The sequence below is a fragment of the Narcine bancroftii genome, chromosome 9 (assembly GCF_036971445.1).
Source record: "Narcine bancroftii isolate sNarBan1 chromosome 9, sNarBan1.hap1, whole genome shotgun sequence".
NCBI classification, from domain to species: Eukaryota; Metazoa; Chordata; class Chondrichthyes; order Torpediniformes; family Narcinidae; genus Narcine; species Narcine bancroftii.
Genome location: NC_091477.1, coordinates 84,398,233 through 84,424,092, shown reverse-complemented (window position 1 = coordinate 84,424,092; position 25,860 = coordinate 84,398,233). Strand labels below are relative to the sequence as shown.

The following is a 25,860-nucleotide window of genomic DNA, read 5'->3' as shown; positions in this document are numbered from 1 at the left end:
GTAGCCACTGGATTTGTAGTGATTTTAGTGTTGGTTGAGGATCTTTGTCAGAGGAAGATATATACAGTAAAATCCCCATTATCTGGAATTCAAGCAACTGGAAGCTTCAAACAACTGGCAAAAAAATGCAGAAAATAAATAGGTAAAAAAATACGAACGTTTAGAATTGGCACCCCTAGCAGTTGGTTCAATCTGTGCAACACGCAATCTCAAGCCACCATAAAATTCACACAGCTAGCATCTACCAATCACCATATGTGCCAGATACTATGGGTTTGACTGTAATTCAAGCATTAGAACAATTGTTACATACCAGAATGCTAAATGACAAAGACTCATGATGGAAATTGTGGCTTTTTTTCCACAAACAGAAATATTTTAAAAACTTGGATTAGTATGGTGCCTGTTAATGTTGAAATAGCTCATAAGATTTCAAACCACAAATTACTTCCCTGCACAAAAAACTTGTGTTTCTTTTTCTGTCAGCAGAATCCCAGAGGCATAAACAAATGAATGATTGGTTAATTTGGTTGAAGCCAATGTTGGTTCAGAGCAACAAAAAGTGACTACCTTCAAATGGAACCATGAGTTAATTTGATATATCTGTTTTACTTGGATTTGCAGGCTTCTACAAAGAGTAGCCTACAAATCAGATTTCACCCTTTTGGTGCACTAAAGCATTGTTGTGTTTCCAACCAATACCAAGTCAGGGACTAAAACTAAGGGCACATGGCCTCAAGACTTGGGGGAGTAGATTGAAGTCAAAGATAAGGAGGAATTGCATCTCCCAGAAAGTAATGAACCTGTGAAATTCCCTGCTCAAGGAAGCAATCAAGGAATCAGACAAAGACAGATTTATTTCTAAAGAATAGGGGAATTGAGGGTTATTGTGAACAGGAGGGTAAAGGGAGCTGAGTCCATGGCTAGATAATGACCAACCCTGAAATGTGATCCATAAAGATTCTTCATCTGAAGATGACTTATTAAAGTTCCCATCTATAGATCAGAATTTATTGTCATGAGCAAGTCATGGAAGAAGTCAAGCAAAAATGTCCAAAAACAACAATAAAACTACAAGAAAATATGAATTCAAATATCGAAAGGTAAATCATTTTTGGAAGTAGTGAGGAATATTATTCTTCTGAATTTCCATCCTCCTGATTTTTCTTTTCACTGAAGTGAAAAAATTATTAGGCTACCTTGACAAACCAGCTGCCTGTTTGCTCTAAGTCTGTATTGCACAACTGGAAAGGACCAATTTCATTCTCAATAATTTAAGAAAAAGCTGAAATGCACCTTAGAAAATATTTCCTATTAATGTTGCAAGATGTGCTATTTCATGCAAAATGGTGAAAGAAAATCTGTTAAGATTGCTATTATGTGCCACAAAAATATTTTTACGCAGTTTGTAACTTTAATTAATGAATTTTCCCATCTGAGGAAAATTAGTACCTGGAATAATATAGTTCATACAAAATATATAATATCATCTGCTCATGTTTAACAATGTGTTATAATAGGATTCTATCCAAAAAATATTGCACCCTCCAAAATCTGATCATTCTTAAATTAATTTACTGTAATCAATAGAAGTATTTATAAAATCAGGTTGGGCTGGAATCGAAGATTCCCAAAGCCAGAAGGATAATGTGTAAATGTGATGCAGTAATACATCAATATACGTTGCATATCCTGTCTTTATGAGTTTCCTTATCAGTCACTGATTGTCTGACAATATTGAAATCTGGACATAATAGATGTAAAATTAACTGTTTCTATTAAATTTCCAGTGCACTTATTGATTGAAAAAAATTGATTTATTGTTTTTTTGTGGATATTTGGCTTTGATCAAATTTTCATCCTTCTCTCATGTTTAATGAGTCATAAATTCCATAAACCTTCATGGGCATTGTTATTTACCACTTCCTGTCCAATAGTCCCAACTGAACATGGCTCTTGTAAAACGTGAAATGGGAAAATTACATTTCTATACCCATCAGAAAATATAAAAGATATTTAGTTACATGGATAATTGTTGCTACAGAAGCTACCCTGTATACTTATGAAAATATATTGTTTTTTTTTTTTTTGCTCGCCCGCCGCCACTCCTCGCCGCTCGGCATTGCCCCACTACGGGAGTCGGCACGACCCGCTCCTCCACCTCGAACTCGGGCCGGCCCCAAGGCCTATTGTGTTTTCATGCGAAACCACAAACCCCAGTAATAAATCCCAGTCTCCCTCGTCTAATAACTATTTTTTACATGTTTACATCCATGAGTTATCCACAAATATTCTGCAAGGCTGTTTCAGGGACAGGAGTATTAAGCATCATACATCAGAACTCTCTTAACCCTAACATTTGTTCATGTACCTCCTATTGCCTTGGCTCCGTGCTCGAGAATACATCCCCTAGAGTTTTGCAGGACTTTTTCCTTTTTAAAAGATTTTCAGTGAAACCTAATTATTTATATATGGTGCAATGTGAACACTTTGTTTGAACCTAATGTTTTAATGATGTTATAGAAATATAAATATTACTATAACTGAGGCACTATTCTTAAGCATGATATTATTATGAGAGCTGAGCTGTGACAGTACTGCATGGAAAAGAGCATTATGGACAAAAAAAATTGGCCTGTTAATAGTTTTTACATCATGTAGACTAACATAAGCCTTAAAATTGCTAATTATATTTGCACTGAAATCTCTTCATATGCTCTTTCTACATAAATTCTAGTCCAAAATGAATTTAGTATTCCAGGATCTGTGCATTCATCCAACTGGATGGAAACATTTGAGGAAACAAAATCAAACAATTCACAGCAATGCACTTAGATACATATCAGTTAGGATTTACTTTGTTGTGAGTGGATCACAAAATGATACAGCTGGAATATTTGGTGAAAGCGTTGGAATATTTAGTGAAATGGTACGAATCTTGGAGTGCAAATGCTTTCACGTCTTGCCTGTTAGGTGTGTAAAAAAAAAGTCAAGATGCACAATAAAACAGTCCAAGTAAATTAATATTTATTTGCACTTGTACTTGCAACTCTCTTTCATGGGATTTTGCAGCTGACCCATAGGTAAAATGGCACAGCTCCTTAACGATATAATTATAGTGGATTGAATGCATGCTACAATGAAAACCTACATGAGAGATCAAAGATAAAATAAGAACACAAAACAGACGGAGCAAATGAAAATAAATCAACAAAATATAACTAAATTATGCAGAAATAATAAATAAAGAAGGTACTAACTTGTTTGATGAACTTCTTTAAAAGGATGGCATTGGGGTAGAATTGAAATCTAACTACAACTTTAACCTATCAGTCATTATGATGTTCCCTTAATGCTGGAAGGGAACTATCAAATTGAAGATAAAGAAGGTGAATAGAAAGTTTAAGTAAGCAATCATTTACAGAAACACTACTGAAATGGACAGCGAAAGACTTTGATGAAAAACAAAATCAAAAGATAAATAATCCTCCTAAAAGTTTGGAAATTTCAATCATGCAAAACAAGGGGAGTTGAAAAAAGTCAGCTTGTAAGTCATAGAAATAATTAAAAGAACAGAGCAATGAGGCATTCTAAAGTTAAAACTTCAGTCAGATCTTCATTGATTATGTGACTTTTCAGATATAAAAAGCTATTAAATATGCTTTTATAAATGACTTCTTGGTATCTGGATATTTAGTGTACAACTCCAAGCCTTTTGCTCCAAAGTGATTTTACCTCCAATGCATATAGGCACTGATCAGATAAATGATTACCAGGAAAGAACCAAGATATTGATCAATTTTTCATGATATCAGAACATTTTAAAGGATATTTAAGTTCTTGTGCTCTATATTCACAATGGCAGATCATCTCCTGATCCTGGGGTGTTTTCCAATCGATAGGGGTGACCAAGGCTCAGTTTGCATTTGGTCCAAATTTCCTCTTCCAAAGTTGTTTGGATTCCTCTCCATGTGTCTTTGCACAGGGATGCAATGCCTGATTCAAGAAAACTAGGGGAACGGGGGAAAAAGGGGAGAAAATGACACTGTGTATATTCAAGAGGGAAATGTTTGTGTGTATTTTGGTCAGTTTGGTTCATATTGTGAAAAATAAAAAAAATTAAAAAAAAGAAATCTAAGGGAACCTCACAGAATTACTAATGGAACTCCTGTCAAAGTATTTACTATCTCCCTGAAGCTTGGTAAACTAAAGAGTTTGTGATATTGTAAACCCTGACTCCCTAATATAGAAAATCATAGGGTATGTTGGATCAGAGTCTGTCACCTCAATAAAAGAGTAATGGACTTCTGGTGCTTCCACTACATGCTTTATTTCCATTAAAACTTAAAATGAGTGGTTTGGAGTTAGGGTTTGGAATACTACTTCTTCTCCATCATCCAGGTCAACATCTCTCCCCAAAAACTCTTGTGCGCTCATGAAAAACTTGAACCAGAAATATAGAAATATATTACATTCAAAATTAGAGCCACACAGCTGAAGAAAAGAGAAAATAAAAAGAAATAATGAAGGGAGCAATAAGAATTGGACTCACTCCACAAACCTGCCTCTATATAATATATAGTTTCACCCGTGCAAAGTCTCTTTACCACCATATGATATCCTGATATCCAAAGCAAGATGAGCAAAGTTCATTAATTGTAGCCACTTTCATGCCTGAAGTCATCCTAAGATTTTACTTCTCCAGCCTAACCCAGAGCCCAGTGTTTTCTAAGTGAGGCTGGCAACCGAATTCTAATGTCCAGGGATTTCCCAAAATAAATTAATGTTTCATCCATCCTCTCAAATGGATTCAAAAGACCCCACAATATAATCTGAAAAGTTAATGGGGACAAATATTTGCTTCTCTATCACAGAGCAATGTAATGCAAAGATTATTTTTCTGAACTTGCAACTGGTGTTGTGAACTATTGATTTGGAAAATCAACTATTGATTTGGAAATCTGATCCCACCAAGGTAGCAGGGGAGTTTAAATAAAATCTGAAATTCAAAAAAATGGTTGTCTCAGTAACAAGAACCATAAAACCACTGTATATCATTCATTAAAAACCTAACTGTTACTAAAATGTTTTTTTTTTAAACAGAATGAAATTTACTGTTCTTTTCTGGGCTAGCCTATGAAACTCCAGAGCCACAAATGAAATTCATTCTCAACTGCCTCCTTATTCAGGGGAAGTCAGAGGTAGATAATGCTAGAATTGGCAGCGATAGAAAAGAAAGATTGCATAAGCATTGTTGTTTGTGACAGCTTTCTGTATGAAATTTAGCTACCAGATTTCCAACATTACATGACTGAACTTCACAAGTATTTAAATAGCTGTTATGTTGAGGGATGGCCTGATGTTGAAATATGTTCAATATAATTGTGGTCTTCTCTTCTAATTTTTTTTTAAAGCTTACACTTATGAACAGATTACAATGAATATTAAAGTACAAAAAATGAACATGAATAGATCTAATAATCACAAACCCTTCATTATTCTGATTTATCATTATTTGAACTGTAGGAATAATTAAACTAAAATGTGTAATCATAAATTATATTTCCTTTTTTAATGGGAAGAATGTAGATAAGGAAGTAAAAATATTTGAAAAGGTGCAGAAATAACCTGCCTCTCGTGACTCCTACATGCTTTGGCTTTACATTAAAAAGGCAAAGCTTTAAGCATTCAATAACAGGAAGGGGGAGGCATGGAAAAGAGTTAATTGGGCCTTTTCCATTACACGAGCATGATCAGTGTGCCACAGATAAGGCAAGCCTTGCTATTGATGCCTCATTTGTCCCTTCCTCTTTTTCATTTTCGACACCCTGTAAATGAGGCCATGACGAATGAGATTACTGTTGAACGCCCACGAATAATGATCTGTTTACACGGTTTATTCAGGAAGAATGGAATTAGGACTATTCATTTGTATCCAGTTCAACCTTGAAAACAAACAGCACAGCATACTTCAATCAACAGGCCTTGTATATACTAAAAATAAGTGATTTGCCCACTGTTTTAATAAATAGCATTTATAATCAATAGATTTATCTCCATTCATACATTATATTTAAATGCAGAAAAAGTAACCTTATTTAAGGCATTGGATTATGTGTAAGTAACTGAATCTAATCTAATAGATTGCTAACATACGCTTATCTGCAAATTTCAGTGAAGATTTAATTATTAACACATACTAAAAAATCATTCCCAGTAAATAGTAACTGCATTGTATGTTAGAACTATGAAGGCATAGTACAACACACTGATACTACTACAAAAAGCATTTAGTACTACTGATGAGGGGAGTACTCACTAATAATTATCTCCTTGTATCCCATCTCTCTGGAAGTTGTTAGTATATATTGTCCTACAAAGCAAATAGTTGTCCAGCTGTAAATGAAAATTATAATACTGCAGAAGTTGGAAATTGAAAGTTTTTCCAACTTGAAAATTGATCTGTTTCTCCTTCTACAGATTTGCGGTCTGATTTGCTGAGTATTTGAGGCATTTTCTGATTTTGTTCCTCACCAATTCCTTTTTAAAATATTTATATTGAAATGTACAATTTTACAAAATTAAGCCATCCTGTTATATTTTAGGATATAATTGCAGAAGAACGTAAAATTAAAAAAAAAAAAAATCCATGTGGTCTAAACCCCTTCCATTTAGCAAGGTTGGGAAAAAAAAACTTAACATGTGGATATCAAGTGAGGACAACTCGGAAACCAACAACACAGAAGCTTAGATCAGTCTTAAAACTTTAGATTATGGTAACAGTCCATGAAAGGATCCCATGTCTTTAAGGAATTAGTATTTGAATCTTTAATGGCATATCTAATTTTTCTAAACTTAAACACAACATAATATGATTTAATCATTGAATATGTGTTATCCTTCTATTTGTTCGATATTGCACGTCTGGCTATCAATGAAATAAAAGATAAAATTCAGTTTTGAGATGAAGTCAATAAAACATCATCACCATCAGATCATCCAAACAGAGCAATTAAAGGGCAAGATTCCAATTTAATCTTGAGAATCACCGATACTGTGTGAAATTCCATGTCAGCTTTAACCTGCTATTAGATATGTAAGTGGGTTAAGTGTCAGGCAATCTCAGCAAAAAGCGATGCTTCCACCACTGGTCTCCAGAAAGGTACATGTTCGTATGTTCACCAGCTGGACTCTGTCAATATATGTCAGGATATGACCGTGCCAAAGTCTTGAGACTGCCTGCATTTGCCATTGAACTGGAGATATTTCTCGGCAAGATTCTCTTAAGTTTCTCCAAGGCTGTCAAATGTTAATGTTGAATACAAGTTCTTTCTTTATTTCCCAGAAGCTGTTGTACAGATGGAACATTTCTCCCACACAGCAAGAGAAATCAATTTGTAATTAATGAATTTTGAGTCAAAGACTGGAGAGAGTTAAAAGTTTTCAAGCAGGCTAATTAGTACAAGATTCAAAAACAACAGAAATATATCACACTGGAACGTACAAATTAGTTTAACTTTGTTCAAAACATGGCTCACTTGTATGCTCTTTCATATGATGGGAAACATTCCCTCACCACCACTGCAGAGTGGTTCCTCAAATACCCTTCTCAGCATTGTAAAATCCATCTACTGATGTTATCTTCAGTCTGGCAGTGAATTAAAGCAATGCCTTTGTGGAGAAACTCATATGCTTAATGACTAAACATATATACTTCTACACATCTGGAAAATGGCAAATATTTTGTACTTCTATGCATGTAAAATTGTCATGTACACTTTAAACAGTATTGAGTACAGTGGCGGGATGAAAAACGACAGTAAAATTATGTTATATACTAAATGCATCAGTAAATTGTCAGAGAAATTGAGGCTGACAAATTCTGCTTGTTGAAGATTCTATTTCATCATCAATGATCTGAGCATAAATGGGCTGGAGGGCAGAGAAACTCTAGCTGAAGGAATCACCAGCTAGCCTTGGGTTTATAGCATTTCATTATTTGATATGAAGTTGAATATGACTACATGTCAAAAAGATGCTGTTCAAGAGGACAACAAAAATCAAGCTGCAAAGCAAGTTGGAAACTGCTATCTTGCAGAGGCCAGATGCTAGCTCTCAGATACCTCTTCATACCTACCCTTGGACCATGACCCCACCCAAGACCATCAGGCTGCTGTCTACCACGATGTCACAAATATCATTGCATCAGATCTCTTTGCTACAGCCCCCAACATGATTGTGCCTTCAGTTTCATTCTTACTGCATCTCTTATCCAAGATCCACAAAGGGGACTGAACAGGCAGGTCGGTGGAGATGCACAGGTGTGATGGGATGAACCGGCCCGCTTGTTATGTGCGGTCAGCGGGGCTGTCGTGGCAAACATGGCAAAGCACATCCAAATCTTCCGGCCTGGGCCGGAAGTTGGCATGCCCGCTTGCGTCAGCATGGTGCAAGTGGCGGGGCATACGCGCGGTCTGACTCTCAGCCTGATAAGCAAGCGCGTAGGTTTTAAGTATACAATCCGTTGTGATACCCAAGCTAGCAGCCTGCGTGTTTAGTCTGCACAGTCACTTTCTCACAACACACTTCAATGGTGACCCCAACGAGACTCAACAAAATGGATTCTGCAGTAGTAGGCACTGTAGCATTAAAGCTGCCAACCTTCTGGACTAACCAGCCCCGCACTTGGTTCAGTCAAGCGGAGGCCCAGTTCTAGATTAAATAAGTCACTTCCGATTCAACGAGGTATTTCTATGTCAATAGCTCTCTTGACCAGGATACTGCCAACCACGTAGATGATCTCATCCAAGCTCTACTGGAAGAGGGTAAATACCTAGCCTTAAAAAACCTCTTCATCACCACATATGGCCTCTCCTGACATGAGAGGGCTGCTAGACCCCTGCACTTAGACGGCCTGGGGGACAGGATGCCTTCTGCACTTATGGACAAAATGATAATGCTGCCAGAAGGTCATAAGTCCTGCCTCATGTTTGTGCAAGCCTTCCTGAAACAAATGCCAGAGGACATCAGGCTCTTGCTTGTGGACACCAATTTCAGTGACCTGTGTAAAGTCACAGCAAAGGCCGACATCCTATACCGACATCCAAACGCGAGGCTCCCAAGACGGTCAACCGAGTGACCAGGCTGCAGAATGAGTCCACACAGAAGACAAGTCCCCCATTGGAGCGCCGCACAAGCCGCCCGAGCCAAGGCCCCATAGATCAACGTCTGTGTTTCTACCACCAGCATTAGGGGGATCCGAAGCATGAAAATGTCAACAACCATGCTCATTTCAGGGAAAATAGCGGGCCAGCCGCCATTAGTGACCACGATGGCTGTCCGACAAAACAGCCTGCTTCATGTGTGGGACTACATCTCAGGCCGCAGGTTCCTTGTCAACACAGGAGTTGAGATAAGCATCATTCCACCGACTTCACTGGAAACATGCACAAAAACACATGGCCCCACCCTGCAAGTGGCCATAACTCGACTATAGGAACATAGGAACATAGGAAGTAGGAACAGGAGTAGGCCAAAAATGGCCCATCGAGCCTGCTCCGCGATTCAATATGATCATGGCTGATCTAATTTATGACCTAACTCCACCTAACTGCCTTCTCCCCATATCCCCTAATTCCTCTATCATGTAAAAATTTATCTAACCAAATTTTAAATATGTTTAATGAGGCAGCCTCAACCACTTCCCTGGTTAGAGAATTCCAAACATTCACTATTCTCTGGGAAAAAACTATTTTTCCTCATCTCTGTCTTAAATCTACTCCCCCGAATCTTGAGACTGTGTCCTCTCATTTTAGTTTCCCCGGCCACCTCAAAAAACCTTCCTACATCTATCCTATCCATACCCTTCATAATCCTATATGTTTCTATAAGATCTCCTCTCATTCTTCTGAACTCAAGCGAATACAATCCTGGATGATTTAATCTTTCATCATAAGTCAACCCCTTCATCCCAGGGATCAACCTAGTAAACCTCCTCTGGACCATCTCCAAAGCCAGTATTTCCTTCCTCAAATATGAAGACCAGAACTGGACACAGTACTCCAGGTGCGGTCTCACCAGTACCTTATACAGTTGCAACATTACCTCCCTACTCCTGAATTCAATTCCTCTAGCGATAAAGGCCAACAATCCATTTGCCTTCTTAATAACCTGCTGCACCTGCAACCTAACTTTTTGCGATTCATGCACAAGCACTCCCAAGTCCCTCTGCACAACAGCATGATGTAGTTTTTCACCCTTTAAATAATATTCAGCTCTTTTATTTTTCTTGCCAAAGTGGATAACCTCACACTTACTAAGATTGTACTCCATCTGCCAGACCTTTACCCTCTCATCCAGCTTAACTATATCCCTCTGCAGACTCTCCACATCCTCATTACAATTTGCTCTTCCACTCAATTTGGTGTCATCCGCAAACTTGGCTGCACCACATTTTGTCCCCTCCTCCAAGTCATCAATGTAAATGATGAACAGTTGTGGGCCTAACACTGACCCCTGCGGCACCTCACTTACCACTCTCTGCCAACCTGAAAAACTCCCATTTATCCCGACTCTCTGCCTCCTGTCAGACAACCAATTTTCAATCCAGGCCAATATACTTCCCCGGACTCCACTTTCCTGTAACTTACAGATAAGTCTCTTGTGCGGCACCTTATCAAACGCTTTCTGGAAATCCAAATATACAACATCAACCTGTTCCCCTCTATCCACCGCACCCATTATATCCTCAAAGAATCCGAACAAGTTTGTCAAACAAGATCTTCCCTTTCTAAAACCATGCTGCGTCTGCCTGATTGAACCCTTACGTTCCAAAAGTTTCACTATTTCATCTTTAATGATGGCTTCAAGCATTTTTCCAACCACAGACATCAAGCTAATTGACAGATAATTTCCAGTCTCCTGCCTACATCCCTTCTTAAAAAGTGGCGTGACATTTGCTGTCTTCCAGTCTGCCGGGACCTGCCCAGAATCCAAGGAATTTTGGTATAAGACCACCAATGCATCAACTATAACTTCTGCCATTTCCTTCAGAACCCTTGGATGCATATCATCAGGACCAGGTGATTTGCCTGGCTTTAGTCCCATTAGTTTCTCCATCACTACTTCCTTTGTAACAACTATTTTATCAAGGCCCTCCCCAACATTTGCATCCTTAACTCCGCACTTGGGCATGCTGGACGTGTCTTCCACCGTGAAGACTGACACAAAATATTTGTTTAATGCCTCGGCCATTTCCTCATTTTTCGCTACCAGTTTTCCTTTCTCATCCTCCAAGGGGCCTATGTTAACTCTCCAGACTATCCGGTTGACTATCCGGACCTTTGGCTGGAAGCGCAGACCCCTGTGTTTTTTGCAGGTGGACATTCAGTGGCAGATCACGCTGGCAGCAGTGGATAAACCCCTGCTGGGTGCGGATTTCCTTTGAGCGCACTCGCTACTGGTTGACCTGCATGGCAGATGCCTTGTCCATGCAGAGACCTTTCAGACGGTACCCCTTGGAACATCTGATGAGCCAGTCACCCATCTAGCTGCTGTGGAGACTTCAGGTGACCACTACACCTCCCTGCTCGCGAATTACCCCACTATTCTGCGACCGCATTTCTCCTCCACACAACCTCGGCATGGCATCCAGAATCACGTTGCCTCCATCAGACCTCCCCCCTCATTCACTCGCAAGCCCATAGGCTGGCGCCGAACAAACTCAGACTTGCCAAGGAGAAGATCACTCACATGGAGGAGCTGGGCATCGTCTATAGGTCTGACAGCTCGTGGGCCTCACCCCTCCACATAGTGCCTAAAGCCAACAGCAGTTGGTGACCCTGCAATGACTACTACCATTCCGGACCACTACCCAGTGTCTCACACTCAGGACTTCATGGCCAACATTCGCGGTGCCCACCTGTTCTCTAAAGTTGACTTGATCTGGGAGTATTATCAGATCCAGGTCCACCCGGATGATGTCCAAAAGATGGCCATCTTCACTCCATTTGGCCTATTCGAGTTCCTGATGATGCCATTTGGCTTGAATAATACTGCACATATGTTCCAGAGGTCGATGGACTTGGTAGGACATGACCTACCATTCCTTTTCATTTACCTCAATGACATCCTGGTATCAAGCACCAGACAAGAGGAACACGAGGCACACCTACAACAGCTATTCACTTGATTGGCACAATTCTGTTTCACCATCAACCCTGCAAAGTGTGAGTTTGGCCACGAAAAGATTGAGTTTCTTGGGCCACCCATCACCAAAGATGGCATGACACCACTCTCGGACAAGGTAGAGGGCATCCGCCAGTTCCCAAGGCCACCAACTCTTAAAGGCCTTCAGAAGCTCGTGGGGATGATGAACTTTTACAACAGATTCATCCCCGCGGCAGCCAGTATCATGCATCCCCTCTTCAACCTGATGACTACCTCCACCAGAGACCTCGATTGGACAGATGAGGCATCAGCTGCTTTCACAGGTACTAAGGAGGCCCTGGCACATTCGATTTTGCTAGTACACCCATGGATGGATGCACACACAGCACTCACGGTCGACACATCCGGCATCACTGTGGGCGGGGTCCTAGAGCAGTTGGTGGATGATACGTGGAGGCCACTTGCATTCTTTAGCCGCCATCTCTGCCATCTGGAACACAAGTACAGCGCCTTCGACAGGGAGCTACTCAACCACTATCTCGCGATTTGCCATTTTCATTATTTCCTGGAAGGTTGGCCCTTCACAGTCTACAGTGACCACAAGCCACTAACTTTTGCCTTCCACAATGCTTCAGATCCATGGTCTGCCTGCCAGCAACGACACCTACCATACATTTCGGAGTTTACTACCTCCATTCACCATCTCTCTGGCAAACACCACATAGTCGTAGATGCCCTCTCCAGGCCTACAGTATGTGCCCTTTCGCAGGGTATTGACTTCTACGAGTTGACTCAGGCCCAACCGTCCAACAGAGTGTTTTTGCATGGCCATCATGGGTAACAGCGGGCACAAACTGCACGAAGTGGAAGGTGCAAATGTACACACACACACACACACACACACACACACACACACACACACACACACACACACACACACACACACACACACACACACACACACACACACACACACACACACGAGCACCTATCCAGCAGTTCGAGCCCACCTCACGCTGATTTGAACATGTCTATGTGGACATCGTGGGCCCCCTGCCTGTCTGGAGGGGTTACCACTACCTGCTCACCATGGAGGACAGATTCACCTGGTGGCCAGAAGCAACCTCCATTCATGACATAGCCACTGTCATGTGTGTCAGGACTTTCTTGTCCACCTGGATCTCTTGTTTTGGTGTCTCAGCCCACATAACCACTGACTGCGGCGCACAGCATCCCTTATGGGATCCCTTATGGGATGCACTTTCCAAATGCCTGGGGACTGAACTACTACCACCAGTCCAATGGCTTGGTGGAGCACTTCCATGGCATGACTCAGGGGTCCAAACTAGGCAGACGAGCTCCCGTGGGTCCTCTTGGATATCCACACGGCCCTCAAAGATGACCTACACACCTCAACTGCTGAGTTGCTTTATGGGGAGCCCCTTGCTGTCCCAGGCCAGTTCCTGCCCTTGTCCCCCGGCCCAACCCAGGACCCAGGGAGCACCCTGAAGCACTTAAGGGAGAAGCTGGGGTCCCTGGCAGCCCCTCACAGCACTGTGAGCCTCCCCCTCATGTTTCTTGTGAATTAACGACTTGTACTTGTGTGTTTGTATGCAGGGGTGGTCACAGAGCACCTTTTCAGTGACCCTATGAGGGACCCTACAGAGTGCTCCGCAGAACGGGTTCCACTTTTGCCTTAGAAATTGGGGCAAAAAGGAGCTTTTCACTGTGGATGGCCTGAAGCCCGCTCACTTGGACATATCCCTGCTGGTCACAGTCCAGAACAGCAGGCCACCACCAGTCCCGGTTCTTGGTGGGGGTGGGGGGGGGGGTGGGGTTGTGTAGTGATGCACAGGTGTGCGGGAACGAACCAGCTCCACTTGTTACACATGGTCAGCGGGGCAGTCACAGAAAACACTGGCGACACATATACATCTCTTCTGGTCCAGGCCGGAAGTTGTCATGCGCATTTGCATCAGCGCAATGCAGGCGGCAGGACGTATGTGTGGTCTGACTCTCGGCCTGATAAGCAAGCACACATCTCCAATCTGTACAGTCGCTCTCTCACAACACACTACAGATCCATTATTTATGTCTGCTCCAGCACCATTTATCTCCTCATATCTTGACTCTATCTTGTCTCTCCTTACCCAGTTCCTTTCATGCCCTCCGCATCTCTGGCCTCTACTGTCTCATCTTCTCCGTGGAGATTGAGTTTCCATACACTTCCAACCCTATCATGAAGGTCTTAAAGTCCTCTGCTTCTTCCTGGAATAAAACTCTGACCAATTTCCCTCCAACACTCTCATCTACCTTGAAGAACTCGCTATCCTCCTTAATAACTTTTCTTTTGATGCCTTTCACTTTTTTTAAATGTCAAAGATGTAACCATTGACATCTACATGGATTCCAGCTATGCCTGCCTTTTTGTTGGAACAGTCTTTTTTCCGAATCTACCCCAGCACTTCCCCTCAGCTCTTCCTCCACAATATCGATGACTTCATCTGGGCTGCTTTCTGCACCCATGCACAACTTGTCAATTTTATCAACTTTGCTACTAACCTCCACCTGCTCTGAAATTTATTTGGATCATTTCTCTCTCTTTTCTAGATCTCTCTAAATTATATACTGACATTTACTTCAAAACCACTAACCTGTAGCTACTGAGACACTTCCTCCCACCCATCCGCTCTAAGGATGCCATCCTTTTCTCCACTGCTCATTTGCTCTCAAGATGAGGCCCTCCATTCCAGGACATCTGACATGTCCTCCTTTTTAAAGGGAGCACAGCTTCCCCTTCTACAGTTGTCAATAAAGCCATTTCTCACTATTCTCCACTTCTCAGAGTTCCAGTCTCAACCTCTCCAAATGGAATAAAGGTAAGGTTCCCCTTACCCTCACCTTTCACTCCATCAGCCTCTGCATTCAACACTTCATCTTTTTGCCAGATGCAACTAGATCCTGCCACAACCACATCGACTTCTTTCTGCCTTCCACAGGGATCACTCCTCTGATTCCCTTGTCCCCTCTTCTCTTCCACTGACCTCTCCATGACAGCCTGTGCTTTGTTCTGCAACCAGAGGAGATGCAAAATTTTGCAATTACACCTCCTACCTCACCACCATTTGGGAATCTAAACAGCCATTACAAATCAGGCAAAGATCTGCACACACCTCCTCCAATCTCATCTACTGCATTCTAAGCTCCCGATGTGGCCTCCTTTATATCAATGAGCCTAGAGAGAGACTTAGTGACCATTTTGTAGAGCATCTATGTTGTGTCTGCAATGGTCATCCTGCTTTCTGATTGCATGCCATTCCAATTCCCATTCCCATTCCCACACCATCCTGTCAACCCTTGTTCTCTCCACTGCCAGAGTGAGGCCCACTATAAACTAGAAGAAAAACACCTCTCATTCCACCTGGGCACTCTACAGCTCAATGGTATGAACACTGAATTTTTCAATTTTAATCTACTTACATTCTTCCCTCTATCCTCTTCCCTCATCTCCCAGCACTCCACCCTTACTCTTTGTTTCTACCCTCTTCCAGCCACATTCCCCCCACTGGATTTCCCCAACTGGGATTCCCCCCACTGGATTCCCCCTACTGGATTTCTCCCCACTGGATTTCCCCCCACTGGATTTCCCCCCATCTTCTCCAACCCTTGTTTTGGTTTCAGCTGGAGTCTCATTATAGCACTACAGGTTGAATCTCTTTAATCTGGCGACATTGGGACCTGGACATCGCTGGACCACAGAAAACGACGGAAAATAAAAAAATGTACAGAGAATAATTGTCAAAGGTAGTGTAGATGCCTCAATCAGACCCATTTTCTGAGCTAAAAGGATCAAATATATCACAAATTAAATCCTGGTTAGCGCAACACCTTTATAGCGCAAGCGATCAGGACCAGGGTTTGAATCCCGCATTGTCTGTAAGGAGTTTGTACTAATGGCAGCAAAATCAAAATGTCCCAGATCATGGGAGTTGCCGGATCACAGAGTGCCAGATGATAGAGGTACAACCTATACTGTCACCTTTTCTTATCATATTCCCATACTGACATCTGTTCAGAGATTCATGCTTCCTGGTTTCAAATAGAGGAGGCGTGCCCAGTTCAGCGCGGATTCAGTTCAGTGGATAAAGTGGATGACGTCCATTACAAAGCCCACTAAACTATGTCTGCTCAACTTCCTCATCAACAGGAGAAAATTGCAGAGGCTGATGAAGAAATTAAGGCAAGAGAAAATGGTCTGCCCTTCCCTTATAAAGTCAGCTGCACCGACTGACTGTTAATCTTATCAGCAGCTGGAAGATTTTCATTTGGTAGCTGATTTGCAGCTACAGGCCTGATTATTGCTCACATTTCCTGGTTTTGGCCTTGGTCTGCATGGGCCTATGCCAACATTACCCTGCTACATGTCAACAGCTTGAAAGTGGATATTCTGGGATTCCTGAGCCTCTGCAGGAAATGCTCTTTAAAATAAAAGGTAAATTTTAAAAGCATTTGCATTCAGTGATTCAAAGGGTTGTTACCTCATGGTACATTAGTTTAAGGAGACAGATTCTAAAATGTCAACCTCTTTGCCACCTGAATCTCTTTCAACAAATTTTAAAACTTAGAGGACCTCAAGAGAAGGTTGGAAGATCAGCCACTTTGGTGTCAGTAATTGAAAGGGAAAGGTGAACAAGCAATAAGAGCTAAGTTTCAAAGAAGCCATCTTGGTTATTGGCTCAAAGCTACACACTCCATCAAAAATATGTCACAGGTGCTAATTCCGCAGCTGTGTTTAAGAAATTAGAATGGCCAGCTGGGGGAAGAAGTAATCAAGCTTTGTGATGGATGTTTGCTCTTGTTCCTTGTAATGCGCGTCGAAAGAACCTAAGACTTGTTGATCCAAACCAATGCTTTTATTAACTAAAAGACTGGAGCATATCACAAGTAGGTCGACCAGTCCAGAATGACCTGGTCTGGCTAGGAGCAATCCTTTAAGACCTGCCAGTAGGCGTGGCTACACTCTCAGCCAATCACAATCATCCTACACTACAATCTGTACATATGTACATATACACATTGGTGATAGAATCTGTACTATCACATTCCTGATTGAATTAATTTTCTACCACTCTAGATGATGACCATCTACCTTCTTCGGGAGCTCTATCCAGACCATCTCGGCCAGCTGTGTCACAGTATGGTATGGTTGCTGCAGAGTTATGGATTGAAGGTCAAGCCACAGGACCATAAGAGCAGCAGAGAGGATCACAGAGATTCCCTCCCCTCCCATCAACATGATCTACTGAGATAGTTGTCTGAAGAGGGCACACAAAATTGTTGAGGGCTCTTTCCACCCTGCACACAGCATCTTTCAGCTTCTCCTGTTGGGAAAGAGATACAGGAGTATCAGAGCCAGCATTACCAGGCTGAGGAACAGCTTCTTTTCAAGAGAATAAGCGACCAAAAGAACTGCTCATACTAACTATCTAAGACTCTCATATTTACAAAACACTGTGATAGAGAGAGAGAGAGAGAGAGAAAAAATGTATTGTTTGTCTGTATATGTGTCATGTCTGATTGTGTGTTGAGGTTCAGAGAACACTATTTCATCAGGCTATACTTCTGCAATCACATAAACTTGACATAACAAGAGACTGAAGCTTTCCTGCCATGAGTCACCTTTGTCCCAATGTGATATCATTCCTTGTTCAACATTCTGATTGGTGCATTGCAGCATTGTTCTGGGGACAATCATTGTTGAGCAGCATGGTGCCAAACTGGGTTTGTTACTTATTCTGATCCTTCAAACCCTACAATCTCCCACTGTACCTCATGCACATAGCACTCACCTGCACCCAACTCTTTCCCTGAAATGAGTCCATTCCCACACTCCCAGGCATCAATTTGCTGCCATCCTGTGCATTCATCATCACTGGTCTCCTGTGTCTCACCCTCCTCATAGGGCTCTACTTGAGCATCCACTGCTAACCTTTATTTCCCACTAGAAACCTTTGAACCCCAAATATCCATCCAGCAGTCTCAGACATTCCAACTTGACCCCAGCTTCATCTATTATTAGGCTCCAATCCTCACCCCCAGCTCTCTCCAACTGTTCATCACAGATTTCCACATTCATTCTCCATCACAGGATTCAGTCTCCACCTCTGACCCCTCCAATCATCCATGACAGGGCTCCAATGTCATCATGCTCACAACCCAGCATGGCTCCAGTGCTCACTCCCTCCCCCACCCCTCTATTTGGTCACAGAACTGGTCTTATTGAAATCATAGGTATAATCCATCCCAACCCACTTCAGAACTGAGTAGCAAGACAAATGCAGGAAGAAAAGCAGTGCCCATCCAGTTGGGTCTGAAGCCTAAAAGACTTGGGGGTGAAATCTGCAGATTGAAGTAAAACACGCACATAAATGCTGGAGGAACTCAGCGTCTATAGGAGGTAAAGATATATTACCGACGTATCAGGCCTGTGCCTTTCTTCAAGGTATAAGCAAAGAGCAGGCAGGCATCTTAATTAAAAGCGAGAGGTTAAGCGGGAAGAATGGGAGGGGGGGATTCCAGGCCAAAAGCCAAAAGGCATTAATTGGATGTGAGAAGAGGAAAGGTAAGAATTGATTTTGGTTCTGTGAAAGGAGACAGAGGGAAAAGGGAAGAAAGAAAGAGACACGATTCGAGGGAAGTTGATGGGACTGAGTACAACTGAAGATTACAGTAGATAGCCAATTATTGAAATGGTGTGTCCAGCCAGCACACTCGTTCAGGTATACCAGAATTTCCTTTCCATGTAACAGAAGAAAAATTACAAAGGAACAATATGTATTTGTTGGCTGGTTGTTCTCCACAGTATTTCCACCTGAGAAGTATTTCCGGAGAGTATCAAATAATGGTGGGAGTATGGGTTATGGATTTTAGCCAGCATTTAACCCAGCAGTTGGTTTGATCATGTTGACAATTCGGTTTTTCAGTGCCACAGCAAGAAATGATACAACTACATAAAATGCACACAAAGGTGAATGTAAGTCAATTGGACCTTGTCAAACTTCATTGTAAGTGAAATCAAGCACAGTTATAAACTATTAATAAAAACTAGAAGTTGGAATAATATGTTGTTTGTACAATATTAAATAATTACATTTCACATCTACCCTTTTATTATCATGACAGTTTATTACCAATGATTACTAGCCATCTAATTCATTGGAGTTTATCAATATCTTTGATCTCGGCCTGCAGGCACTGTGTGTTTCAACTTGTAACAGTAATTTAAACAATAGGCCTGGAACTAAATTAATAGACTGTGGTCTGGATGAAATGCAAAGGTTTCTTTCATGAATGTAATATCTCCTGAAAGAACAGAATTTCTTGCAATTTATTCATGCCAGCCATGTTGCATTTATTGTCTTTCCAGTGTAAACTGGCTTTATTAAGGTTAAGGAACAGACAACCTGTGATCTGATTATGTTCAACAGACAAAACTAGATGCAAAGATGTTTCAGTTCTAAACTTAACAAAATGGTACCAATAATAGTTTTCAACTCTTCTAAAATGTGCTTGCAAATTCTATTAACCATATCTAAAACAGTCTATGAACCAGCTTAGATCCTTCAACCAAATACAGAGTTCAGATTGTTCACATTTTCATACTTATACTTGTGTTTCTTTTTGAAAGAAGCAAGAAAGTAATGTTAAGTTTGTTTTATGTCTTGGCCAAACAAATGTGATTAATTCAGATCAAGTAACCTCATAGCTTCCAATCTCCTTCTTTGTGAAATTATATTGCTTATCAGTTGTCTCAGTCACTCTTTCATTTGTAAATTATATTTACTTTATAATCATTAAAAAGAAATGTAAATTTATGAAAAGCAAGAAGACCACAGTCAGTATGAATTGGAAACAACATCTCCTCCTCACTGATCATCAACACAGGCTCACCCCAAGGATGTGTGCTTATCCCTCTGCTCTACTCATTATACCCCCACAACTGTGTGACCAGGCACAAATCTAATGCCATCTACAAGTTTGCTGATGACACCACAGTTGTCGACAGAATCAGAAATGGCAATGAGGAAACATACAGGAGGAAGATAGATCAGTTTGTTGAATGGTGTAATGACAACAACCAACAACCTTCCACTCAATGTTAGCAAAACCAAGGAGATGATTGTGGACTTTAGGAGGAAGTCAGGGGAAAACGACCAAGTCCTCATCAAAGGTTCAGTAATAAGAGAGGGTGAAGAACTTCAAATTCCTGGATGTCATCATCTCTGTGGATCTGTCCTGGAGTCTCCATGTTAATCCAATCACAAAGAAGGCTCGCCAGCAGCTATACTTTGTGAGGTATCTGAAAAGATTCGTTATGTCACCGAAGACTCTCATAAACTTCTACAGGCGCAGAGCATTCTGGCTGGTTGCATCACTGCCTGGTATGGAGGAGCCAACTCTCAGGACAAGAATAATCTCCAGAGGGTTGTTAATTCGGCCTGTGACATCGAAGACACCAGACTTTACTCCATCAAAGTCATCTAGATGAGGTGGTGCCTTAATAGAGCAGCTTCAATCCTCAAAGTTTCCCACCACCCAGGCCATTCCCTTTTCACTCTGCTACCATCGGGCAATGAGCACTCAATGGCAGAGTGCCAGTGCCAGAGTAGTTCCAGTGGCGTAGGGGAGTATGGTAAGGAAGGCAGCCATTGCTCCTGCACTCCCACATTGAGATGTCACCGTGAACTGGAGTGGTGTGTTGTGGCAGCGGCACATCGCAGACCCCCCACCTGATTATGGCACCCCCACCATTTGTGGCAGCAACACATTGCAGTCCCCCCGATCGTAGCAGCAAACACTCCCCCCCCTGTTTGTGGCAGTGGCGCATCGCACCCCCCATGATCGCAGCAGCAACCACTCCCCTCCACCCTGTTTTTAGCAGTGGCACTTCAACCAAGGGGCTTCCTTGTGATGTACACACTCAACCGCTGTCATTACCAGAGTAACTGGGTCAGCCATTTCCCCTTTCAAATTGCATGAGGAAGACGCCTGGGTAAGTTTTATTGGATCCCCTGACCACCTCTGAGGTAGATCTTGGACCCGGTTGGGTTTTGATTAGGTTGATCCAGTTGGACCATCTCAAACAGCCATGTATCAGGATCATCAACCGAGCAAATTAACTGGTTAACCCCACTTTACATGACAATTTGAAAGGGCCTACTGTGTCCCTCAGGTTAATGACTTGAAGATTTGTAATTGAAAAAAACCACATTGTTAATTAGTAGAATGCTCATTACTATTTTCTTTTCTTAAAGATAATCAATAATTATCTTTAAGAATATGGAATGAATGGAAAATAAAAATATGCTAGGAGCTTCAAAAACTTTCCAGAACTAGTTAAGGAAAGATGCACACACATCAAATAAAATTATGAAAGGGATAGATAAGATAAAGGTAGGAAAATCGTTTTCACTGGTAGGTGAGACCAGAACTAGGGGGACACAGCCTCAAGATTCAGGGGAGTAGATTTAAGACGGAGATGAGGAAAAACTGTTTTGCCCAGAGAGTAGTGAATCTTTGGAATTCTCTGTCCAGGGAAGTGGTTGAGGCTACTTCATTAAACTTATTTAAGGTTCAGTTAGATAGATTTTTACATAAGAAAGGAATTAAGGGATATGGGGAAAAGGCAGGTAGGTGGCGTTGAGTCAATGATCAGATCAGCCATGATCTTATTGAATGGCGGAGCAGGTTCGACGGGCCGGATGGCCGACTCCTGCTCCTATTTCTACTGTTCTTACACAAATGAAAGATTGTGGAATGATAAAATTTTAAATCTCATGCTTAAAAAAGAGATAGGATGACAGTATCAACGATGTTGTTTCTTATATTCTAATGTATGCATTCTGCAGTTTTCATGAAATGTGAGCAACAAAACACAGATTTTAGGATACGCTCTAAAACACCTGAAGCACAAAGCTACTAAATAGATCTCTGTGTATAAATAAATGAGACATTCATTTATTAACACTTCAAAAATTATTAAACAAAAAAGTCTAGCTCACACACCACACAAAATATAATGATTCCTTATATGGGGACATTGAGAATGTCCTGGTCAATCTAAAGCAGTGAGCCATTGGGAAGATACATCAATTAGTCCTTCCTCTAAAATATCTTGGTACTCTACCAGTAAGAATCACCCTGGTTTGAGATAATTGTTTTCAGCTATTGGTTTAACTAGCATCTTCCTTTCAAAAGTCGCTGCCTGAGCTTAAACTTTAGGACATAAGATGTTGAGGGTACCAATTATACTTCTCCTCAACTTTGTTTTGAGCATGTGTCTTAAGCCAATTTTTTTTTAGACATACAATATGGTAACAGGCCCTTTCGGCCCACGAGGCACGCTGCCCCATTACACCCAATTGACCTACAACCCCGGTGCATTTTGGAATGGTGGGAGGAAACCGGAGCACCTGGAGGAAACTGATGCAGACACAGGGAGGACGTACAAACTTTTTACTGACAGCACCAGATTCAAGCCCAGGTTACTGGCACTGCAATAGTGTTGCACTAATTGCTAAACTAACTCTGCTGTGATAAAATATTATACTTGGATAACATAGAATAAAAATTATTCTTTCTTTTGGCCATACAGAAAAACAACCTTGATTAAAGAAGGTTTGAATGATTGATGCTACCTGATAATTCCCAACCAGCTCCTGAAGCCTTCACAGGTGTTTAGAGACAGTCTGGTATCCAGGAAATAGAATAGGAATGTTTCGAACCAACATTCTTGTTTCTTCTTCTTTTACATCCTTAAAATTTAGTCTTTACAACACTTATAAAAATCCTTTGCTCATTATTTAATTTGCAATCAAAGAAACAACCTAGATTGAATATAGTCTTAAAATGCAGGTAGTTGAATGACAACATTGCAGAAAATATTTTTGTTTCTGAATATACATGAGTACTTCAAAACAGCCAGATGAATTTTAAAAGGCTATCATTTCATTAAAACTGTTTGAGCATTGCTTTCATCAATTTGCATTGCTTTTAGACACAAAAATACTGAGAAGAGTCAGGCCTTTCTCATTTTTTTTTCCATTCTAAACTTTGGGACTCTTAGACCTTGATGATTTTGAATAAAATAATTGAAATTGAGGGCTACCTTATTCCACAAAGAAGGCAAATAAAACACACTACATTTAAATATGATCTTTAGAAAATGCCATAATCAGTTTAGATTAACAATCCTTCCTTTGAGCAAACATTAAATAGAAGAGAATCAGTATGACACTTCATCCAAGTCATATAATATTGGACAATTTAACAATTAAATTGATTGTTTTGATGAACTCTCTCAATTCATGTATTATTAATTTTGGGGAAAAGAAGTATATTTCTTTCAAAGCTTTGTTACATTAATAGAGCTGAAATATCATCTACTGATGGATTAAAAGTAATTCATGCAGTTTAACAGGTAAATCCAAGATAATACTACCCTATCCAGCTGCAACATACTCATGATAAGAATGATTGTTTGCATAATCATTACACAAATAATATTGTTCAGTGGGAAAAAAAATGTGAGACATATTAAAAAATTAGCGTTATTTCTTTAGGAAATCACAAAATGTCTGATTTCCCCATGATTACAAGCTATAGCTGCTATTTCTCACCACTTTCACTGCCTTTATACATGCTCATTGTTCAGGCCATTTTCTGCAGAAATGATTAAAAACATTTCCAAATAATGTCCTTGGTTTTGCAATTAGACAAAATACAGTCCATAGAAATAAGATTTCCTTAACCCCACTAAAACTCTGCACTGATATTGGATAGCATGGACATTTATCTTTCATTTACCTTGATGAAACATCACTTGTTTTTCTCCTGTTCATAAAACAGACTTAACGGTAAGTGAAGTCTCCTAAAATAGATCAAAATAAGATTTATGGAATAATTTCTTGTATCTTTAAATGTCTAGGCTGCTTAACAATATGAAAGCTCATGGAATTATAGGAAAGATAATTGCATGGGTAGAGTACTGGCTGATCAGCATGAAACAGAGAGCGGAAATAAAGGGATCCTATTGCTTACCATTTACCAGTGGTGTTTGGAGGGGTTGATGTTGGAACCACTTCTTTTTACATTGTATGCAAATTATTGGAATTTCAAAATAAATGGCTTTGTGGCTAAGTTTGTAGATGATACAAATATAGGTGGAGGGCAGGTAATGATGAGGAAACAGAGATGAAGCAGAGAGACTTGGATAGATTCGAAGAATGGACAAATAAGTGGCAAATAAAATACAATGTGGAAAAATGTGTGGTCTAGCACTTTGGTAGAAGGAATATAAGGGCAGACTACTATGGGGAGGAAATTCAAAATTCGGACCTGTAAAGGGATTTGAGAGTCTTTGTGCAGGATACCCTCAAGGTTGAGATGGTGGTGAAGAAGGTGAATGCAATGTTGGCATTCATATCTAGAGGAATAGGGTATAAGAACAGGGATTAGATGTTGATGCTTTATAAGGCACTGGTGAGTCCTCACTTGGAGGATGGGATTCAGTTTTGAGCTCTTTATTTAAGAAAGGATGTGCTGGGATTGTAGAGAGTTTAGAGAAGATTCACAAGAATTTTTGCTGGAATAAAGAATTAGCATATGAGGAATGTTTAATGGATCTTGGACTCTACTCCTTGGAGTTCAGAAGATTGAGGGGGACCTCAGAGAAACATTTTGAAAGGTCTGGACAGAATAGATGAAGCAAAGTTGTTTCACATGGTCTAGGACAAGACAGCATAACTTCAGGAATGAAGAGTGCCTATTTAAAACAGAGATGCAGAAGAATTTCTTTAGCCATAGAGTATCAACCTCTGGAATTTGCCACCATGAGTGGCTGTAAAGGCCAGGCCATTGGTGTATTTAGGGCAGTGATTGATAGGATTCTGAATAGTCAGTATATCAAGGGTTGTGGGATGAAGACAGGGGAGTGAGGCTGAGTGGGAGAATGGATCAGTTCATGATCAAATAGTGGATTGGGCTCAATGGGCTGAATGGTACAGGGTAGCTGAAATTCTGGTCAAGAACCTGCATCTGAATGTTTGACATTTAGTGCTCCTTAATCTAATGACCTATGGTCTAATTAGGAGAGAGAAAGATGGTTCAGATGCCTAGGATTGGCCTTTAAGCATATTTGATGCAACAAATGTGTGGACCAAGATTAAGATAAGACAGCAGGAACAAAGCAATTAGCTTTAAACTGGAAAATTGTTTATTTTAAGGAGTTATGTTATCAGAATGAAAACTAAGGCTATTCATATCAATTGTCAATTTGCAAATGAAAGTACAAATTCTTGATTTTTTCTTTCTTAAAAAATCTAAACTGGGAGGGATAATAACTTTACAATTCCTGTGAATATTTGTTTTACTGAATAATAGCATTTTGAAGTGTTCTGTTTTTCTGGAGAAAATTGGAAGTAAAAATAATAAAAATCACAAAATTGGGACATCTATAAATTAAGAAATTGTTTTAGTGATTTTTTTCTCTCCCTTTAAATAACATTAAAGTCCAGTATAAATATCGAATACAGATTACGGTTTTGTGGACAGAGATCAGCAAGGCATTCATGAGTGGACTCATGGAGATAGGGGGAAACCAGGAAGGAAGAAGGGTAACAAATGGAATAGGAA

The 25,860-nt window shown here is 40.7% G+C and overlaps 2 long non-coding RNA genes across 5 annotated transcripts in view; one reads left to right on the top strand and one right to left on the bottom strand.

Moving 5' to 3' along the window:
• The window catches only part of LOC138742375 (uncharacterized), a 100,016-nt gene that overhangs the window by 14,121 nt on the left and 60,035 nt on the right, over positions 1 to 25,860 (bottom strand). For all 3 annotated transcript variants that reach the window (XR_011344122.1, XR_011344121.1, XR_011344123.1), the window contains one exon: positions 24,034 to 24,097. This is a non-coding gene — a long non-coding RNA (uncharacterized lncRNA). The remainder of the gene's footprint in view (positions 1 to 24,033; positions 24,098 to 25,860) is intronic.
• Positions 1 to 25,860, top strand: part of LOC138742374 (uncharacterized) — a 217,488-nt gene that overhangs the window by 149,376 nt on the left and 42,252 nt on the right. Inside the window, exon 4 of one of the 2 annotated variants that reach the window (XR_011344118.1) lies at positions 17,303 to 18,625. The exons of the other annotated variant lie outside the window; for it this stretch is intronic. This is a non-coding gene — a long non-coding RNA (uncharacterized lncRNA). The remainder of the gene's footprint in view (positions 1 to 17,302; positions 18,626 to 25,860) is intronic. 2 annotated transcript variants of the gene reach the window in all.